The sequence below is a fragment of the Ambystoma mexicanum genome, chromosome 13, assembly GCF_040938575.1.
Source record: "Ambystoma mexicanum isolate Mex_15411 chromosome 13, UKY_AmexF1_1, whole genome shotgun sequence".
NCBI lineage: Eukaryota > Metazoa > Chordata > Amphibia > Caudata > Ambystomatidae > Ambystoma > Ambystoma mexicanum.
This window is the reverse complement of record NC_090938.1, coordinates 358,144,091-358,161,534: the sequence shown is the minus strand read 5'-3', so window position 1 is coordinate 358,161,534 and position 17,444 is coordinate 358,144,091. Positions and strand designations below refer to the sequence as shown.

The window sequence follows — 17,444 nt, the reverse complement described above, 5'->3', positions numbered from 1 at the left end:
AATCCGGATAGAAATTTAAAAAAGCAAAGGTAATATCCATATTGTCTCTCTGCTGCCATGTACATGTTTTTTTCAACTTTCACGCATCACATCTCCTCATTAGTCACCCTAAAATTGCACGGAATACGCACAAATTAGCTGCTCCTCAAAAAATCGGCCAGAAAAAAACAGGTCAAATCACAATCATATACATACATTCTCACACACCCTTCAAATATGTCTACCCAGTAAACATCATGTTGTGTGCTCGTTGTGTTGCTGTTATGCGTCGTAACCTGAGGGGCTCTGTAGCTCAGTGGCAGAGCACTGGTCTTGTAAACCAGGGGTCGTGAGTTCGATCCTCATCAGGGCCTCCAAATGGTAATTTTCTTGAACATTGTTGAATAGGAACTGATATTGCACATTGTACCTGTGCAACCTTTTACCAATGGATTCGGGCCTATAACAAAGCCACAAGCGCAAGGTGTCTGAATAGTCTGTGGGGAAGGTCGGCTTTCTGGACCTAATTTCTTCAAGAAAAAGACCTTGATAATCTTGTGATGACAGATGCAGATGATCACGGTGAAGCCCTTACTCTATTGAAATAGTACAGCGGTTCTGGGTTGCACGCCTTTCTCTATTTTCAGGGACGTTGATGTGGCAAAATTTAATTGGAAAAGGGTTATTGCCATCACTCACTATTTAAATTCAATGACATCACAGGAAGCAGCAGCATCTGAACTTTGATCTTGGCTGGAAACGTTGAATGATGCCAAACACTGGGAAACTGGAGCTTGCGTTATGCTGGTTTTACTACTAATGGTGTGCCATACGGAAGCTCAAGCACCTTCCTCTGGATTAGTGTTGTGAACCCTCCAGGAGCTCTTGTTATATTTTTCTGAACTTCAACTTGATGTGTTTATCTATCAATGGCCGGGTAAGGAAGAACGAGTCAACGATCTTGTTTCTATTATGACAAACATGATCTATTTTTCACTGACTTTGCACCACCATTGTTTTATCTATTCTTTAAGCATGGGACTCGAGCACCGTTCCCAAACAGACGAGGTGGCCGAGTGGTTAAGGCGATGGACTGCTAATCCATTGTGCTCTGCACGCGTGGGTTCGAATCCCACCTTCGTCGTATTTTTTCTTTATAGTCTGCATTTAAACATAGACCAAAGTCTTTCAACCTCCCTGTGAAAGACAGGAATGAGTACAGATATGGAAATAGAGATGTAAAAATAAGTTCATTGGTGCAGGCGGAGAATGAAATTAGTCAAAGACTTTCCTCGTAGGTTTCCATTCTTTACTATTATAGGAGCCAAAATCAGCGCAGTTAGTAAACTCCCAAGCTTACATCCCAAATTCTTTTTTCTTTTAGTTGTCTGCCTTTTACATGTTCCTTTTGCCATCATTCTGACCTGCTATCTAAACTCATGAACCTGTTCAGCATCCTACTCAATACATACATACCCGTAAAAGTACATACTCAAACGCATACCGACAATGTATCACCAACATAAGCACACACGCTTTCGCAAATCAGATGTATGATGACGTACTGAACACATGCAGAGATATACAGCCATTTTTACACAACCAGAAATTCATATACCTGGAGATCTACCTAGGTAAAACCCATGGTTTCTTTGCACTTTCTGTTGTTGGCTGTGAGCAAGCAGCAGGTGGCCTTGTAGCTCAGTGGCAGAGCACTGGTCTCGTAAACCAGGGGTCATGAGTTCAAACCTCATCAGGGCCTCGGGCGGATTATTTTCAAAAAGCACGGGGAAGAGAAGCCAGAGTTGCACCATCTACAGAGAACCTTTTATGACGGGATGCATCCTCATAATTGAAGTCTTCCACAGAAGGAGTGAAATAGAGTTCGAGAGGAAGGCCTAATGTTTTCAGGCAAAGACTGACAAAAACCTTGCAATGTCGCATGTAGCTGCTTTGGTGAAAAGACTGTTCAAGTTCACAATGCAACGGAGGGGTGTTCCCCATCTCCATACAATCATCTCTTTGATAATGTAAACGTGCCAGGCGTGTTGAAAGACAAAGACAGACACAACCGCACATACCAGTTGAAGAAAGACAGCCAGCAAACACATTTGTATAGAGGTAAGCAAGCCTCAATTAGAGATGTGAGTCCCTCCGTTTCTGCGGGAGTCCACAAGTTTATTAAAAAATGAACACATATCTTTCATGTTCTAATGATTACCAATCTTTCTGATTAGCTCTGCATAGCTCCAATGGCTATGTGTGTGTGTGTGTGTGTGTATGTGCCCGTGTGTGTAGGGGAAGGGGTCGGTAGATGTGTTCACGCAGAGCAAGTTGCATACATCGCCAACAGCCATTCTCTCCTGCTCCTGTGCATCCAGTTCGGAAGCGAACCCACCCAATTGTTCTATATGTCTGCTACCCTGACCGCATTCACACATCATTGGCTATTAGTATGCAGCTTGTGGGCGCTGTCAATGGGATATAAGCACCATTCCCCATGTCTGCAATAGCTAGACCAGATTCTGAGGTATGATGAGCAGGGGTCCAGGCACTTCGCCTGACGAACGCCGGGCTTAGCCCTGCCGGGCCTAGCCCTGAGGGGCCTAACTGGGCATGGCCCTGTGTAAGGTAGGGTGAGCAGGGGACCACTTGCAACTAACCTTCGGCACCAATCAGGCATGGAGAGGTCTGTGCAAATGCCCAGCCCTTTAGCAATCTCGATCTGCAAAACCTTCAACTCCTAATTCTCATGGCTCCCAGAAGCCCTAGCCCATATGCAAATGAGGCGAGTTCCTATCAGCATCCTTGTTCTGCTTGATTTTATCAAAGTGACTGCCTGATTAGTGAAAGGGTATTTATTCTCAGAGGTTTGCTTCAAAGGCGATAATGCAGTAAATAGACAACATTATTCTTTGTAAGTTGATATTGTCTCCTGGATCCTACTCCAGTAACCCTTTTTCTACCTTTACAAATGTCTTCCGTAAGTGGTGCTCAGCAGAAAATGGAGTATAATAACAGTTGACATTTTTTATTTTCTGTTCTATTTTCAAAAACCCTCCGTAGCTGTATTTAAAGCGCAAACACCCCATAAATAACTTGCAATGAGTATTCCATGTCTAAAAGGCAGAGGAGCTGTCATACAACATTAACTGACAATCAAGGAAACCTTGAGGTGAACCAAAAAATGTCCAGAACATTTATTGGTTCAATAATTCAGTTTTGAGGTGAATTAGTAAAAAGTTCCAAAGTTGCTCCAGGTGAGGCTTGAACTCACAACCTCGGCATTGCTCACTGCATGTACTGCTGTATAAGTACCGCGCGCTAACCCATTGCGCCACTGGAGCTGCTGTGTTTTGGTTTTCGACATGAAACTACACCCACAAACACACACACAAGTGTACAAAAGCACCCACAAGCTCTGGCATTGTCTTTTTAGCTGACACCAAATTATGGGTGCCTTGTAGTGCCCATATTGTGCCACTGGAGCTTACCTTTTAGCCTGATATACACTTTGCCACTGATGTTCAGCCAATGGTGCAGTCAAATGTCCCTTCTACATTTTTGTCATGCTGCAGGCAGTGCCACTGGAGCCAGCATGATGCTCTTCCTCATATTCAACACGTGTCAATTGAAACACCTCCCAATGTCATCTTGGCGATGCCTATAAACACCCCAGGACTTTGATGAATTTTTCTCAACAGCAAGTGAGGCAGTTTTCCTGCAAACGGCTGGATGTACCTCAACAAGGAACGCATTGTGGTTCTATTTTGAAGATGTTTGTGTTATTACCTGTAAAGACTTGAATGCCTAACATAATCCCTGTAGACGAGGTGGCCGAGTGGTTAAGGCGATGGACTGCTAATCTGCTGTACACGCGTGGTTTCGAATCCCACCTTTGTCGATTTTAACTTTTGAAATCTTTTTTAAACATCTGCATTGCTCTAAGCACCATTGCCATTGGCTTTCAAAGAACATACAGACAAAAGTGAAAATATGCATGTTAGTTGATTAAGAAGGACACAAACAAGGTTGTCGTGTTACTGGCAGGAATGCAATCTGCTGTGCTTGACTACCCTTTGAGCCAGAATCCGGATAGAAATTTAAAAAAGCAAAGGTAATATCCATATTGTCTCTCTGCTGCCATGTACATGTTTTTTTCAACTTTCACGCATCACATCTCCTCATTAGTCACCCTAAAATTGCACGGAATACGCACAAATTAGCTGCTCCTCAAAAAATCGGCCAGAAAAAAACAGGTCAAATCACAATCATATACATACATTCTCACACACCCTTCAAATATGTCTACCCAGTAAACATCATGTTGTGTGCTCGTTGTGTTGCTGTTATGTATCCTGAGGGGCTCTGTAGCTCAGTGGCAGAGCACTGGTCTTGTAAACCAGGGGTCGTGAGTTCGATCCTCATCAGGGCCTCCAAATGGTAATTTTCTTGAACATTGTTGAATAGGAACTGATATTGCACATTGTACCTGTGCAACCTTTTACCAATGGATTCGGGCCTATAACAAAGCCACAAGCGCAAGGTGTCTGAATAGTCTGTGGGGAAGGTCGGCTTTCTGGACCTAATTTCTTCAAGAAAAAGACCTTGATAATCTTGTGATGACAGATGCAGATGATCACGGTGAAGCCCTTACTCTATTGAACAGTACAGCGGTTCTGGGTTGCACGCCTTTCTCTATTTTCAGGGACGTTGATGTGGCAAAATTTAATTGGAAAAGGGTTATTGCCATCACTCACTATTTAAATTCAATGACATCACAGGAAGCAGCAGCATCTGAACTTTGATCTTGGCTGGAAACGTTGAATGATGCCAAACACTGGGAAACTGGAGCTTGCGTTATGCTGGTTTTACTACTAATGGTGTGCCATACGGAAGCTCAAGCACCTTCCTCTGGATTAGTGTTGTGAACCCTCCAGGAGCTCTTGTTATATTTTTCTGAACTTCAACTTGATGTGTTTATCTATCAATGGCCGGGTAAGGAAGAACGAGTCAACGATCTTGTTTCTATTATGACAAACATGATCTATTTTTCACTGACTTTGCACCACCATTGTTTTATCTCTTCTTTAAGCATGGGACTCGAGCACCGTTCCCAAACAGACGAGGTGGCCGAGTGGTTAAGGCAATGGACTGCTAATCCATTGTGCTCTGCACGCGTGGGTTCGAATCCCACCTTCGTCGTATTTTTTCTTTATAGTCTGCATTTAAACATAGACCAAAGTCTTTCAACCTCCCTGTGAAAGACAGGAATGAGTACAGATATGGAAATAGAGATGTAAAAATAAGTTCATTGGTGCAGGCGGAGAATGAAATTAGTCAAAGACTTTCCTCGTAGGTTTCCATTCTTTACTATTATAGGAGCCAAAATCAGCGCAGTTAGTAAACTCCCAAGCTTACATCCCAAATTCTTTTTTCTTTTAGTTGTCTGCCTTTTACATGTTCCTTTTGCCATCATTCTGACCTGCTATCTAAACTCATGAACCTGTTCAGCATCCTACTCAATACATACATACCCGTAAAAGTACATACTCAAACGCATACCGACAATGTATCACCAACATAAGCACACACGCTTTCGCAAATCAGATGTATGATGACGTACTGAACACATGCAGAGATATACAGCCATTTTTACACAACCAGAAATTCATATACCTGGAGATCTACCTAGGTAAAACCCATGGTTTCTTTGCACTTTCTGTTGTTGGCTGTGAGCAAGCAGCAGGTGGCCTTGTAGCTCAGTGGCAGAGCACTGGTCTCGTAAACCAGGGGTCATGAGTTCAAACCTCATCAGGGCCTCGGGCGGATTATTTTCAAAAAGCACGGGGAAGAGAAGCCAGAGTTGCACCATCTACAGAGAACCTTTTATGACGGGATGCATCCTCATAATTGAAGTCTTCCACAGAAGGAGTGAAATAGAGTTCGAGAGGAAGGCCTAATGTTTTCAGGCAAAGACTGACAAAAACCTTGCAATGTCGCATGTAGCTGCTTTGGTGAAAAGACTGTTCAAGTTCACAATGCAACGGAGGGGTGTTCCCCATCTCCATACAATCATCTCTTTGATAATGTAAACGTGCCAGGCGTGTTGAAAGACAAAGACAGACACAACCGCGCATACCAGTTGAAGAAAGACAGCCAGCAAACACATTTGTATAGAGGTAAGCAAGCCTCAATTAGAGATGTGAGTCCCTCCGTTTCTGCGGGAGTCCACAAGTTTATTAAAAAATGAACACATATCTTTCATGTTCTAATGATTACCAATCTTTCTGATTAGCTCTGCATAGCTCCAATGGCTATGTGTGTGTGTGTGTGTGTATGTGCCCGTGTGTGTAGGGGAAGGGGTCGGTAGATGTGTTCACGCAGAGCAAGTTGCATACATCGCCAACAGCCATTCTCTCCTGCTCCTGTGCATCCAGTTCGGAAGCGAACCCACCCAATTGTTCTATATGTCTGCTACCCTGACCGCATTCACACATCATTGGCTATTAGTATGCAGCTTGTGGGCGCTGTCAATGGGATATAAGCACCATTCCCCATGTCTGCAATAGCTAGACCAGATTCTGAGGTATGATGAGCAGGGGTCCAGGCACTTCGCCTGACGAACGCCGGGCTTAGCCCTGCCGGGCCTAGCCCTGAGGGGCCTAACTGGGCATGGCCCTGTGTAAGGTAGGGTGAGCAGGGGACCACTTGCAACTAACCTTCGGCACCAATCAGGCATGGAGAGGTCTGTGCAAATGCCCAGCCCTTTAGCAATCTCGATCTGCAAAACCTTCAACTCCTAATTCTCATGGCTCCCAGAAGCCCTAGCCCATATGCAAATGAGGCGAGTTCCTATCAGCATCCTTGTTCTGCTTGATTTTATCAAAGTGACTGCCTGATTAGTGAAAGGGTATTTATTCTCAGAGGTTTGCTTCAAAGGCGATAATGCAGTAAATAGACAACATTATTCTTTGTAAGTTGATATTGTCTCCTGGATCCTACTCCAGTAACCCTTTTTCTACCTTTACAAATGTCTTCCGTAAGTGGTGCTCAGCAGAAAATGGAGTATAATAACAGTTGACATTTTTTATTTTCTGTTCTATTTTCAAAAACCCTCCGTAGCTGTATTTAAAGCGCAAACACCCCATAAATAACTTGCAATGAGTATTCCATGTCTAAAAGGCAGAGGAGCTGTCATACAACATTAACTGACAATCAAGGAAACCTTGAGGTGAACCAAAAAATGTCCAGAACATTTATTGGTTCAATAATTCAGTTTTGAGGTGAATTAGTAAAATGTTCCAAAGTTGCTCCAGGTGAGGCTTGAACTCACAACCTCGGCATTGCTCACTGCATGTACTGCTGTATAAGTACCGCGCGCTAACCGATTGCGCCACTGGAGCTGCTGTGTTTTGGTTTTCGACATGAAACTACACCCACAAACACACACACAAGTGTACAAAAGCACCCACAAGCTCTGGCATTGTCTTTTTAGCTGACACCAAATTATGGGTGCCTTGTAGTGCCCATATTGTGCCACTGGAGCTTACCTTTTAGCCTGATATACACTTTGCCACTGATGTTCAGCCAATGGTGCAGTCAAATGTCCCTTCTACATTTTTGTCATGCTGCAGGCAGTGCCACTGGAGCCAGCATGATGCTCTTCCTCATATTCAACACGTGTCAATTGAAACACCTCCCAATGTCATCTTGGCGATGCCTATAAACACCCCAGGACTTTGATGAATTTTTCTCAACAGCAAGTGAGGCAGTTTTCCTGCAAACGGCTGGATGTACCTCAACAAGGAACGCATTGTGGTTCTATTTTGAAGATGTTTGTGTTATTACCTGTAAAGACTTGAATGCCTAACATAATCCCTGTAGACGAGGTGGCCGAGTGGTTAAGGCGATGGACTGCTAATCTGCTGTACACGCGTGGTTTCGAATCCCACCTTTGTCGATTTTAACTTTTGAAATCTTTTTTAAACATCTGCATTGCTCTAAGCACCATTGCCATTGGCTTTCAAAGAACATACAGACAAAAGTGAAAATATGCATGTTAGTTGATTAAGAAGGACACAAACAAGGTTGTCGTGTTACTGGCAGGAATGCAATCTGCTGTGCTTGACTACCCTTTGAGCCAGAATCCGGATAGAAATTTAAAAAAGCAAAGGTAATATCCATATTGTCTCTCTGCTGCCATGTACATGTTTTTTTCAACTTTCACGCATCACATCTCCTCATTAGTCACCCTAAAATTGCACGGAATACGCACAAATTAGCTGCTCCTCAAAAAATCGGCCAGAAAAAAACAGGTCAAATCACAATCATATACATACATTCTCACACACCCTTCAAATATGTCTACCCAGTAAACATCATGTTGTGTGCTCGTTGTGTTGCTGTTATGCGTCGTAACCTGAGGGGCTCTGTAGCTCAGTGGCAGAGCACTGGTCTTGTAAACCAGGGGTCGTGAGTTCGATCCTCATCAGGGCCTCCAAATGGTAATTTTCTTGAACATTGTTGAATAGGAACTGATATTGCACATTGTACCTGTGCAACCTTTTACCAATGGATTCGGGCCTATAACAAAGCCACAAGCGCAAGGTGTCTGAATAGTCTGTGGGGAAGGTCGGCTTTCTGGACCTAATTTCTTCAAGAAAAAGACCTTGATAATCTTGTGATGACAGATGCAGATGATCACGGTGAAGCCCTTACTCTATTGAACAGTACAGCGGTTCTGGGTTGCACGCCTTTCTCTATTTTCAGGGACGTTGATGTGGCAAAATTTAATTGGAAAAGGGTTATTGCCATCACTCACTATTTAAATTCAATGACATCACAGGAAGCAGCAGCATCTGAACTTTGATCTTGGCTGGAAACGTTGAATGATGCCAAACACTGGGAAACTGGAGCTTGCGTTATGCTGGTTTTACTACTAATGGTGTGCCATACGGAAGCTCAAGCACCTTCCTCTGGATTAGTGTTGTGAACCCTCCAGGAGCTCTTGTTATATTTTTCTGAACTTCAACTTGATGTGTTTATCTATCAATGGCCGGGTAAGGAAGAACGAGTCAACGATCTTGTTTCTATTATGACAAACATGATCTATTTTTCACTGACTTTGCACCACCATTGTTTTATCTCTTCTTTGAGCATGGGACTCGAGCACCGTTCCCAAGCAGACGAGGTGGCCGAGTGGTTAAGGCGATGGACTGCTAATCCATTGTGCTCTGCACGCGTGGGTTCGAATCCCACCTTCGTCGTATTTTTTCTTTATAGTCTGCATTTAAACATAGACCAAAGTCTTTCAACCTCCCTGTGAAAGACAGGAATGAGTACAGATATGGAAATAGAGATGTAAAAATAAGTTCATTGGTGCAGGCGGAGAATGAAATTAGTCAAAGACTTTCCTCGTAGGTTTCCATTCTTTACTATTATAGGAGCCAAAATCAGCACAGTTAGTAAACTCCCAAGCTTACATCCCAAATTCTTTTTTCTTTTAGTTGTCTGCCTTTTACATGTTCCTTTTGCCATCATTCTGACCTGCTATCTAAACTCATGAACCTTTCAGCATCCTACTCAATACATACATACCCGTAAAAGTACATACTCAAACGCATACCGACAATGTATCACCAACATAAGCACACACGCTTTCGCAAATCAGATGTATGATGACGTACTGAACACATGCAGAGATATACAGCCATTTTTACACAACCAGAAATTCATATACCTGGAGATCTACCTAGGTAAAACCCATGGTTTCTTTGCACTTTCTGTTGTTGGCTGTGAGCAAGCAGCAGGTGGCCTTGTAGCTCAGTGGCAGAGCACTGGTCTCGTAAACCAGGGGTCATGAGTTCAAACCTCATCAGGGCCTCGGGCGGATTATTTTCAAAAAGCACGGGGAAGAGAAGCCAGAGTTGCACCATCTACAGAGAACCTTTTATGACGGGATGCATCCTCATAATTGAAGTCTTCCACAGAAGGAGTGAAATAGAGTTCGAGAGGAAGGCCTAATGTTTTCAGGCAAAGACTGACAAAAACCTTGCAATGTCGCATGTAGCTGCTTTGGTGAAAAGACTGTTCAAGTTCACAATGCAACGGAGGGGTGTTCCCCATCTCCATACAATCATCTCTTTGATAATGTAAACGTGCCAGGCGTGTTGAAAGACAAAGACAGACACAACCGCACATACCAGTTGAAGAAAGACAGCCAGCAAACACATTTGTATAGAGGTAAGCAAGCCTCAATTAGAGATGTGAGTCCCTCCGTTTCTGCGGGAGTCCACAAGTTTAATAAAAAATGAACACATATCTTTCATGTTCTAATGATTACCAATCTTTCTGATTAGCTCTGCATAGCTCCAATGGCTATGTGTGTGTGTGTGTGTGTATGTGCCCGTGTGTGTAGGGGAAGGGGTCGGTAGATGTGTTCACGCAGAGCAAGTTGCATACATCGCCAACAGCCATTCTCTCCTGCTCCTGTGCATCCAGTTCGGAAGCGAACCCACCCAATTGTTCTATATGTCTGCTACCCTGACCGCATTCACACATCATTGGCTATTAGTATGCAGCTTGTGGGCGCTGTCAATGGGATATAAGCACCATTCCCCATGTCTGCAATAGCTAGACCAGATTCTGAGGTATGATGAGCAGGGGTCCAGGCACTTCGCCTGACGAACGCCGGGCTTAGCCCTGCCGGGCCTAGCCCTGAGGGGCCTAACTGGGCATGGCCCTGTGTAAGGTAGGGTGAGCAGGGGACCACTTGCAACTAACCTTCGGCACCAATCAGGCATGGAGAGGTCTGTGCAAATGCCCAGCCCTTTAGCAATCTCGATCTGCAAAACCTTCAACTCCTAATTCTCATGGCTCCCAGAAGCCCTAGCCCATATGCAAATGAGGCGAGTTCCTATCAGCATCCTTGTTCTGCTTGATTTTATCAAAGTGACTGCCTGATTAGTGAAAGGGTATTTATTCTCAGAGGTTTGCTTCAAAGGCGATAATGCAGTAAATAGACAACATTATTCTTTGTAAGTTGATATTGTCTCCTGGATCCTACTCCAGTAACCCTTTTTCTACCTTTACAAATGTCTTCCGTAAGTGGTGCTCAGCAGAAAATGGAGTATAATAACAGTTGACATTTTTTATTTTCTGTTCTATTTTCAAAAACCCTCCGTAGCTGTATTTAAAGCGCAAACACCCCATAAATAACTTGCAATGAGTATTCCATGTCTAAAAGGCAGAGGAGCTGTCATACAACATTAACTGACAATCAAGGAAACCTTGAGGTGAACCAAAAAATGTCCAGAACATTTATTGGTTCAATAATTCAGTTTTGAGGTGAATTAGTAAAAAGTTCCAAAGTTGCTCCAGGTGAGGCTTGAACTCACAACCTCGGCATTGCTCACTGCATGTACTGCTGTATAAGTACCGCGCGCTAACCGATTGCGCCACTGGAGCTGCTGTGTTTTGGTTTTCGACATGAAACTACACCCACAAACACACACACAAGTGTACAAAAGCACCCACAAGCTCTGGCATTGTCTTTTTAGCTGACACCAAATTATGGGTGCCTTGTAGTGCCCATATTGTGCCACTGGAGCTTACCTTTTAGCCTGATATACACTTTGCCACTGATGTTCAGCCAATGGTGCAGTCAAATGTCCCTTCTACATTTTTGTCATGCTGCAGGCAGTGCCACTGGAGCCAGCATGATGCTCTTCCTCATATTCAACACGTGTCAATTGAAACACCTCCCAATGTCATCTTGGCGATGCCTATAAACACCCCAGGACTTTGATGAATTTTTCTCAACAGCAAGTGAGGCAGTTTTCCTGCAAACGGCTGGATGTACCTCAACAAGGAACGCATTGTGGTTCTATTTTGAAGATGTTTGTGTTATTACCTGTAAAGACTTGAATGCCTAACATAATCCCTGTAGACGAGGTGGCCGAGTGGTTAAGGCGATGGACTGCTAATCTGCTGTACACGCGTGGTTTCGAATCCCACCTTTGTCGATTTTAACTTTTGAAAACATCTGCATTGCTCTAAGCACCATTGCCATTGGCTTTCAAAGAACATACAGACAAAAGTGAAAATATGCATGTTAGTTGATTAAGAAGGACACAAACAAGGTTGTCGTGTTACTGGCAGGAATGCAATCTGCTGTGCTTGACTACCCTTTGAGCCAGAATCCGGATAGAAATTTAAAAAAGCAAAGGTAATATCCATATTGTCTCTCTGCTGCCATGTACATGTTTTTTTCAACTTTCACGCATCACATCTCCTCATTAGTCACCCTAAAATTGCACGGAATACGCACAAATTAGCTGCTCCTCAAAAAATCGGCCAGAAAAAAACAGGTCAAATCACAATCATATACATACATTCTCACACACCCTTCAAATATGTCTACCCAGTAAACATCATGTTGTGTGCTCGTTGTGTTGCTGTTATGCGTCGTAACCTGAGGGGCTCTGTAGCTCAGTGGCAGAGCACTGGTCTTGTAAACCAGGGGTCGTGAGTTCGATCCTCATCAGGGCCTCCAAATGGTAATTTTCTTGAACATTGTTGAATAGGAACTGATATTGTACCTGTGCAACCTTTTACCAATGGATTCGGGCCTATAACAAAGCCACAAGCGCAAGGTGTCTGAATAGTCTGTGGGGAAGGTCGGCTTTCTGGACCTAATTTCTTCAAGAAAAAGACCTTGATAATCTTGTGATGACAGATGCAGATGATCACGGTGAAGCCCTTACTCTATTGAACAGTACAGCGGTTCTGGGTTGCACGCCTTTCTCTATTTTCAGGGACGTTGATGTGGCAAAATTTAATTGGAAAAGGGTTATTGCCATCACTCACTATTTAAATTCAATGACATCACAGGAAGCAGCAGCATCTGAACTTTGATCTTGGCTGGAAACGTTGAATGATGCCAAACACTGGGAAACTGGAGCTTGCGTTATGCTGGTTTTACTACTAATGGTGTGCCATACGGAAGCTCAAGCACCTTCCTCTGGATTAGTGTTGTGAACCCTCCAGGAGCTCTTGTTATATTTTTCTGAACTTCAACTTGATGTGTTTATCTATCAATGGCCGGGTAAGGAAGAACGAGTCAACGATCTTGTTTCTATTATGACAAACATGATCTATTTTTCACTGACTTTGCACCACCATTGTTTTATCTCTTCTTTAAGCATGGGACTCGAGCACCGTTCCCAAACAGACGAGGTGGCCGAGTGGTTAAGGCGATGGACTGCTAATCCATTGTGCTCTGCACGCGTAGGTTCGAATCCCACCTTCGTCGTATTTTTTCTTTATAGTCTGCATTTAAACATAGACCAAAGTCTTTCAACCTCCCTGTGAAAGACAGGAATGAGTACAGATATGGAAATAGAGATGTAAAAATAAGTTCATTGGTGCAGGCGGAGAATGAAATTAGTCAAAGACTTTCCTCGTAGGTTTCCATTCTTTACTATTATAGGAGCCAAAATCAGCGCAGTTAGTAAACTCCCAAGCTTACATCCCAAATTCTTTTTTCTTTTAGTTGTCTGCCTTTTACATGTTCATTTTGCCATCATTCTGACCTGCTATCTAAACTCATGAACCTGTTCAGCATCCTACTCAATACATACATACCCGTAAAAGTACATACTCAAACGCATACCGACAATGTATCACCAACATAAGCACACACGCTTTCGCAAATCAGATGTATGATGACGTACTGAACACATGCAGAGATATACAGCCATTTTTACACAACCAGAAATTCATATACCTGGAGATCTACCTAGGTCAAACCCATGGTTTCTTTGCACTTTCTGTTGTTGGCTGTGAGCAAGCAGCAGGTGGCCTTGTAGCTCAGTGGCAGAGCACTGGTCTCGTAAACCAGGGGTCATGAGTTCAAACCTCATCAGGGCCTCGGGCGGATTATTTTCAAAAAGCACGGGGAAGAGAAGCCAGAGTTGCACCATCTACAGAGAACCTTTTATGACGGGATGCATCCTCATAATTGAAGTCTTCCACAGAAGGAGTGAAATAGAGTTCGAGAGGAAGGCCTAATGTTTTCAGGCAAAGACTGACAAAAACCTTGCAATGTCGCATGTAGCTGCTTTGGTGAAAAGACTGTTCAAGTACACAATGCAACGGAGGGGTGTTCCCCATCTCCATACAATCATCTCTTTGATAATGTAAACGTGCCAGGCGTGTTGAAAGACAAAGACAGACACAACCGCACATACCAGTTGAAGAAAGACAGCCAGCAAACACATTTGTATAGAGGTAAGCAAGCCTCAATTAGAGATGTGAGTCCCTCCGTTTCTGCGGGAGTCCACAAGTTTAATAAAAAATGAACACATATCTTTCATGTTCTAATGATTACCAATCTTTCTGATTAGCTCTGCATAGCTCCAATGGCTATGTGTGTGTGTGTGTGTGTATGTGCCCGTGTGTGTAGGGGAAGGGGTCGGTAGATGTGTTCATGCAGAGCAAGTTGCATACATCGCCAACAGCCATTCTCTCCTGCTCCTGTGCATCCAGTTCGGAAGCGAACCCACCCAATTGTTCTATATGTCTGCTACCCTGACCGCATTCACACATCATTGGCTATTAGTATGCAGCTTGTGGGCGCTGTCAATGGGATATAAGCACCATTCCCCATGTCTGCAATAGCTAGACCAGATTCTGAGGTATGATGAGCAGGGGTCCAGGCACTTCGCCTGACGAACGCCTGACAAACGCTGGGCTTAGCCCTGCCGGGCCTAGCCCTGAGGGGCCTAACTGGGCATGGCCCTGTGTAAGGTAGGGTGAGCAGGGGACCACTTGCAACTAACCTTCGGCACCAATCAGGCATGGAGAGGTCTGTGCAAATGCCCAGCCCTTTAGCAATCTCGATCTGCAAAACCTTCAACTCCTAATTCTCATGGCTCCCAGAAGCCCTAGCCCATATGCAAATGAGGCGAGTTCCTATCAGCATCCTTGTTCTGCTTGATTTTATCAAAGTGACTGCCTGATTAGTGAAAGGGTATTTATTCTCAGAGGTTTGCTTCAAAGGCGATAATGCAGTAAATAGACAACATTATTCTTTGTAAGTTGATATTGTCTCCTGGATCCTACTCCAGTAACCCTTTTTCTACCTTTACAAATGTCTTCCGTAAGTGGTGCTCAGCAGAAAATGGAGTATAATAACAGTTGACATTTTTTATTTTCTGTTCTATTTTCAAAAACCCTCCGTAGCTGTATTTAAAGCGCAAACACCCCATAAATAACTTGCAATGAGTATTCCATGTCTAAAAGGCAGAGGAGCTGTCATACAACATTAACTGACAATCAAGGAAACCTTGAGGTGAACCAAAAAATGTCCAGAACATTTATTGGTTCAATAATTCAGTTTTGAGGTGAATTAGTAAAAAGTTCCAAAGTTGCTCCAGGTGAGGCTTGAACTCACAACCTCGGCATTGCTCACTGCATGTACTGCTGTATAAGTACCGCGCGCTAACCGATTGCGCCACTGGAGCTGCTGTGTTTTGGTTTTCGACATGAAACTACACCCACAAACACACACACAAGTGTACAAAAGCACCCACAAGCTCTGGCATTGTCTTTTTAGCTGACACCAAATTATGGGTGCCTTGTAATGCCCATATTGTGCCACTGGAGCTTACCTTTTAGCCTGATATACACTTTGCCATTGATGTTCAGCCAATGGTGCAGTCAAATGTCCCTTCTACATTTTTGTCATGCTGCAGGCAGTGCCACTGGAGCCAGCATGATGCTCTTCCTCATATTCAACACGTGTCAATTGAAACACCTCCCAATGTCATCTTGGCGATGCCTATAAACACCCCAGGACTTTGATGAATTTTTCTCAACAGCAAGTGAGGCAGTTTTCCTGCAAACGGCTGGATGTACCTCAACAAGGAACGCATTGTGGTTCTATTTTGAAGATGTTTGTGTTATTACCTGTAAAGACTTGAATGCCTAACATAATCCCTGTAGACGAGGTGGCCGAGTGGTTAAGGCGATGGACTGCTAATCTGCTGTACACGCGTGGTTTCGAATCCCACCTTTGTCGATTTTAACTTTTGAAATCTTTTTTAAACATCTGCATTGCTCTAAGCACCATTGCCATTGGCTTTCAAAGAACATACAGACAAAAGTGAAAATATGCATGTTAGTTGATTAAGAAGGACACAAACAAGGTTGTCGTGTTACTGGCAGGAATGCAATCTGCTGTGCTTGACTACCCTTTGAGCCAGAATCCGGATAGAAATTTAAAAAAGCAAAGGTAATATCCATATTGTCTCTCTGCTGCCATGTACATGTTTTTTTCAACTTTCACGCATCACATCTCCTCATTAGTCACCCTAAAATTGCACGGAATACGCACAAATTAGCTGCTCCTCAAAAAATCGGCCAGAAAAAAACAGGTCAAATCACAATCATATACATACATTCTCACACACCCTTCAAATATGTCTACCCAGTAAACATCATGTTGTGTGCTCGTTGTGTTGCTGTTATGCGTCGTAACCTGAGGGGCTCTGTAGCTCAGTGGCAGAGCACTGGTCTTGTAAACCAGGGGTCGTGAGTTCGATCCTCATCAGGGCCTCCAAATGGTAATTTTCTTGAACATTGTTGAATAGGAACTGATATTGCACATTGTACCTGTGCAACCTTTTACCAATGGATTCGGGCCTATAACAAAGCCACAAGCGCAAGGTGTCTGAATAGTCTGTGGGGAAGGTCGGCTTTCTGGACCTAATTTCTTCAAGAAAAAGACCTTGATAATCTTGTGATGACAGATGCAGATGATCACGGTGAAGCCCTTACTCTATTGAACAGTACAGCGGTTCTGGGTTGCACGCCTTTCTCTATTTTCAGGGACGTTGATGTGGCAAAATTTAATTGGAAAAGGGTTATTGCCATCACTCACTATTTAAATTCAATGACATCACAGGAAGCAGCAGCATCTGAACTTTGATCTTGGCTGGAAACGTTGAATGATGCCAAACACTGGGAAACTGGAGCTTGCGTTATGCTGGTTTTACTACTAATGGTGTGCCATACGGAAGCTCAAGCACCTTCCTCTGGATTAGTGTTGTGAACCCTCCAGGAGCTCTTGTTATATTTTTCTGAACTTCAACTTGATGTGTTTATCTATCAATGGCCGGGTAAGGAAGAACGAGTCAACGATCTTGTTTCTATTATGACAAACATGATCTATTTTTCACTGACTTTGCACCACCATTGTTTTATCTCTTCTTTAAGCATGGGACTCGAGCACCGTTCCCAAACAGACGAGGTGGCCGAGTGGTTAAGGCGATGGACTGCTAATCCATTGTGCTCTGCACGCGTGGGTTCGAATCCCACCTTCGTCGTATTTTTTCTTTATAGTCTGCATTTAAACATAGACCAAAGTCTTTCAACCTCCCTGTGAAAGACAGGAATGAGTA

The 17,444-nt window shown here is 43.5% G+C and overlaps 18 non-coding genes across 18 annotated transcripts; 14 read left to right on the top strand and 4 right to left on the bottom strand.

Annotated features, from left to right (window-relative positions):
• The first annotated feature begins 281 nt into the window (after positions 1–281).
• On the top strand, positions 282–353 carry TRNAT-UGU (transfer RNA threonine (anticodon UGU)). The gene has a single exon. It is a non-coding gene; the product is annotated as a tRNA-Thr (tRNA).
• Positions 354–1,041: 688 nt separating this feature from the next.
• TRNAS-GCU (transfer RNA serine (anticodon GCU)) lies at positions 1,042–1,123 on the top strand. The gene has a single exon. It is a non-coding gene; the product is annotated as a tRNA-Ser (tRNA).
• A 546-nt stretch (positions 1,124–1,669) lies between these two features.
• On the top strand, positions 1,670–1,741 carry TRNAT-CGU (transfer RNA threonine (anticodon CGU)). The gene has a single exon. It is a non-coding gene; the product is annotated as a tRNA-Thr (tRNA).
• A 1,490-nt stretch (positions 1,742–3,231) lies between these two features.
• TRNAI-UAU (transfer RNA isoleucine (anticodon UAU)) lies at positions 3,232–3,326 on the bottom strand. Its single transcript has 2 exons — positions 3,289–3,326; positions 3,232–3,267 (listed from the first exon to the last, which is right to left on the bottom strand). It is a non-coding gene; the product is annotated as a tRNA-Ile (tRNA).
• Positions 3,327–4,343: 1,017 nt separating this feature from the next.
• On the top strand, positions 4,344–4,415 carry TRNAT-UGU (transfer RNA threonine (anticodon UGU)). The gene has a single exon. It is a non-coding gene; the product is annotated as a tRNA-Thr (tRNA).
• A 687-nt stretch (positions 4,416–5,102) lies between these two features.
• TRNAS-GCU (transfer RNA serine (anticodon GCU)) lies at positions 5,103–5,184 on the top strand. The gene has a single exon. It is a non-coding gene; the product is annotated as a tRNA-Ser (tRNA).
• A 546-nt stretch (positions 5,185–5,730) lies between these two features.
• TRNAT-CGU (transfer RNA threonine (anticodon CGU)) lies at positions 5,731–5,802 on the top strand. The gene has a single exon. It is a non-coding gene; the product is annotated as a tRNA-Thr (tRNA).
• Positions 5,803–7,290: 1,488 nt separating this feature from the next.
• Positions 7,291–7,385, bottom strand: TRNAI-UAU (transfer RNA isoleucine (anticodon UAU)). The gene is made up of 2 exons: positions 7,348–7,385; positions 7,291–7,326 (listed from the first exon to the last, which is right to left on the bottom strand). It is a non-coding gene; the product is annotated as a tRNA-Ile (tRNA).
• A 1,022-nt stretch (positions 7,386–8,407) lies between these two features.
• TRNAT-UGU (transfer RNA threonine (anticodon UGU)) lies at positions 8,408–8,479 on the top strand. Its single transcript has one exon. It is a non-coding gene; the product is annotated as a tRNA-Thr (tRNA).
• A 687-nt stretch (positions 8,480–9,166) lies between these two features.
• TRNAS-GCU (transfer RNA serine (anticodon GCU)) lies at positions 9,167–9,248 on the top strand. Its single transcript has one exon. It is a non-coding gene; the product is annotated as a tRNA-Ser (tRNA).
• A 545-nt stretch (positions 9,249–9,793) lies between these two features.
• Positions 9,794–9,865, top strand: TRNAT-CGU (transfer RNA threonine (anticodon CGU)). The gene has a single exon. It is a non-coding gene; the product is annotated as a tRNA-Thr (tRNA).
• Positions 9,866–11,353: 1,488 nt separating this feature from the next.
• TRNAI-UAU (transfer RNA isoleucine (anticodon UAU)) lies at positions 11,354–11,448 on the bottom strand. The gene is made up of 2 exons: positions 11,411–11,448; positions 11,354–11,389 (listed from the first exon to the last, which is right to left on the bottom strand). It is a non-coding gene; the product is annotated as a tRNA-Ile (tRNA).
• Positions 11,449–12,460: 1,012 nt separating this feature from the next.
• On the top strand, positions 12,461–12,532 carry TRNAT-UGU (transfer RNA threonine (anticodon UGU)). The gene has a single exon. It is a non-coding gene; the product is annotated as a tRNA-Thr (tRNA).
• Positions 12,533–13,212: 680 nt separating this feature from the next.
• TRNAS-GCU (transfer RNA serine (anticodon GCU)) lies at positions 13,213–13,294 on the top strand. Its single transcript has one exon. It is a non-coding gene; the product is annotated as a tRNA-Ser (tRNA).
• A 546-nt stretch (positions 13,295–13,840) lies between these two features.
• TRNAT-CGU (transfer RNA threonine (anticodon CGU)) lies at positions 13,841–13,912 on the top strand. Its single transcript has one exon. It is a non-coding gene; the product is annotated as a tRNA-Thr (tRNA).
• Positions 13,913–15,411: 1,499 nt separating this feature from the next.
• Positions 15,412–15,506, bottom strand: TRNAI-UAU (transfer RNA isoleucine (anticodon UAU)). The gene is made up of 2 exons: positions 15,469–15,506; positions 15,412–15,447 (listed from the first exon to the last, which is right to left on the bottom strand). It is a non-coding gene; the product is annotated as a tRNA-Ile (tRNA).
• A 1,022-nt stretch (positions 15,507–16,528) lies between these two features.
• On the top strand, positions 16,529–16,600 carry TRNAT-UGU (transfer RNA threonine (anticodon UGU)). The gene has a single exon. It is a non-coding gene; the product is annotated as a tRNA-Thr (tRNA).
• A 687-nt stretch (positions 16,601–17,287) lies between these two features.
• TRNAS-GCU (transfer RNA serine (anticodon GCU)) lies at positions 17,288–17,369 on the top strand. The gene has a single exon. It is a non-coding gene; the product is annotated as a tRNA-Ser (tRNA).
• The last annotated feature ends 75 nt before the right edge of the window (positions 17,370–17,444 follow it).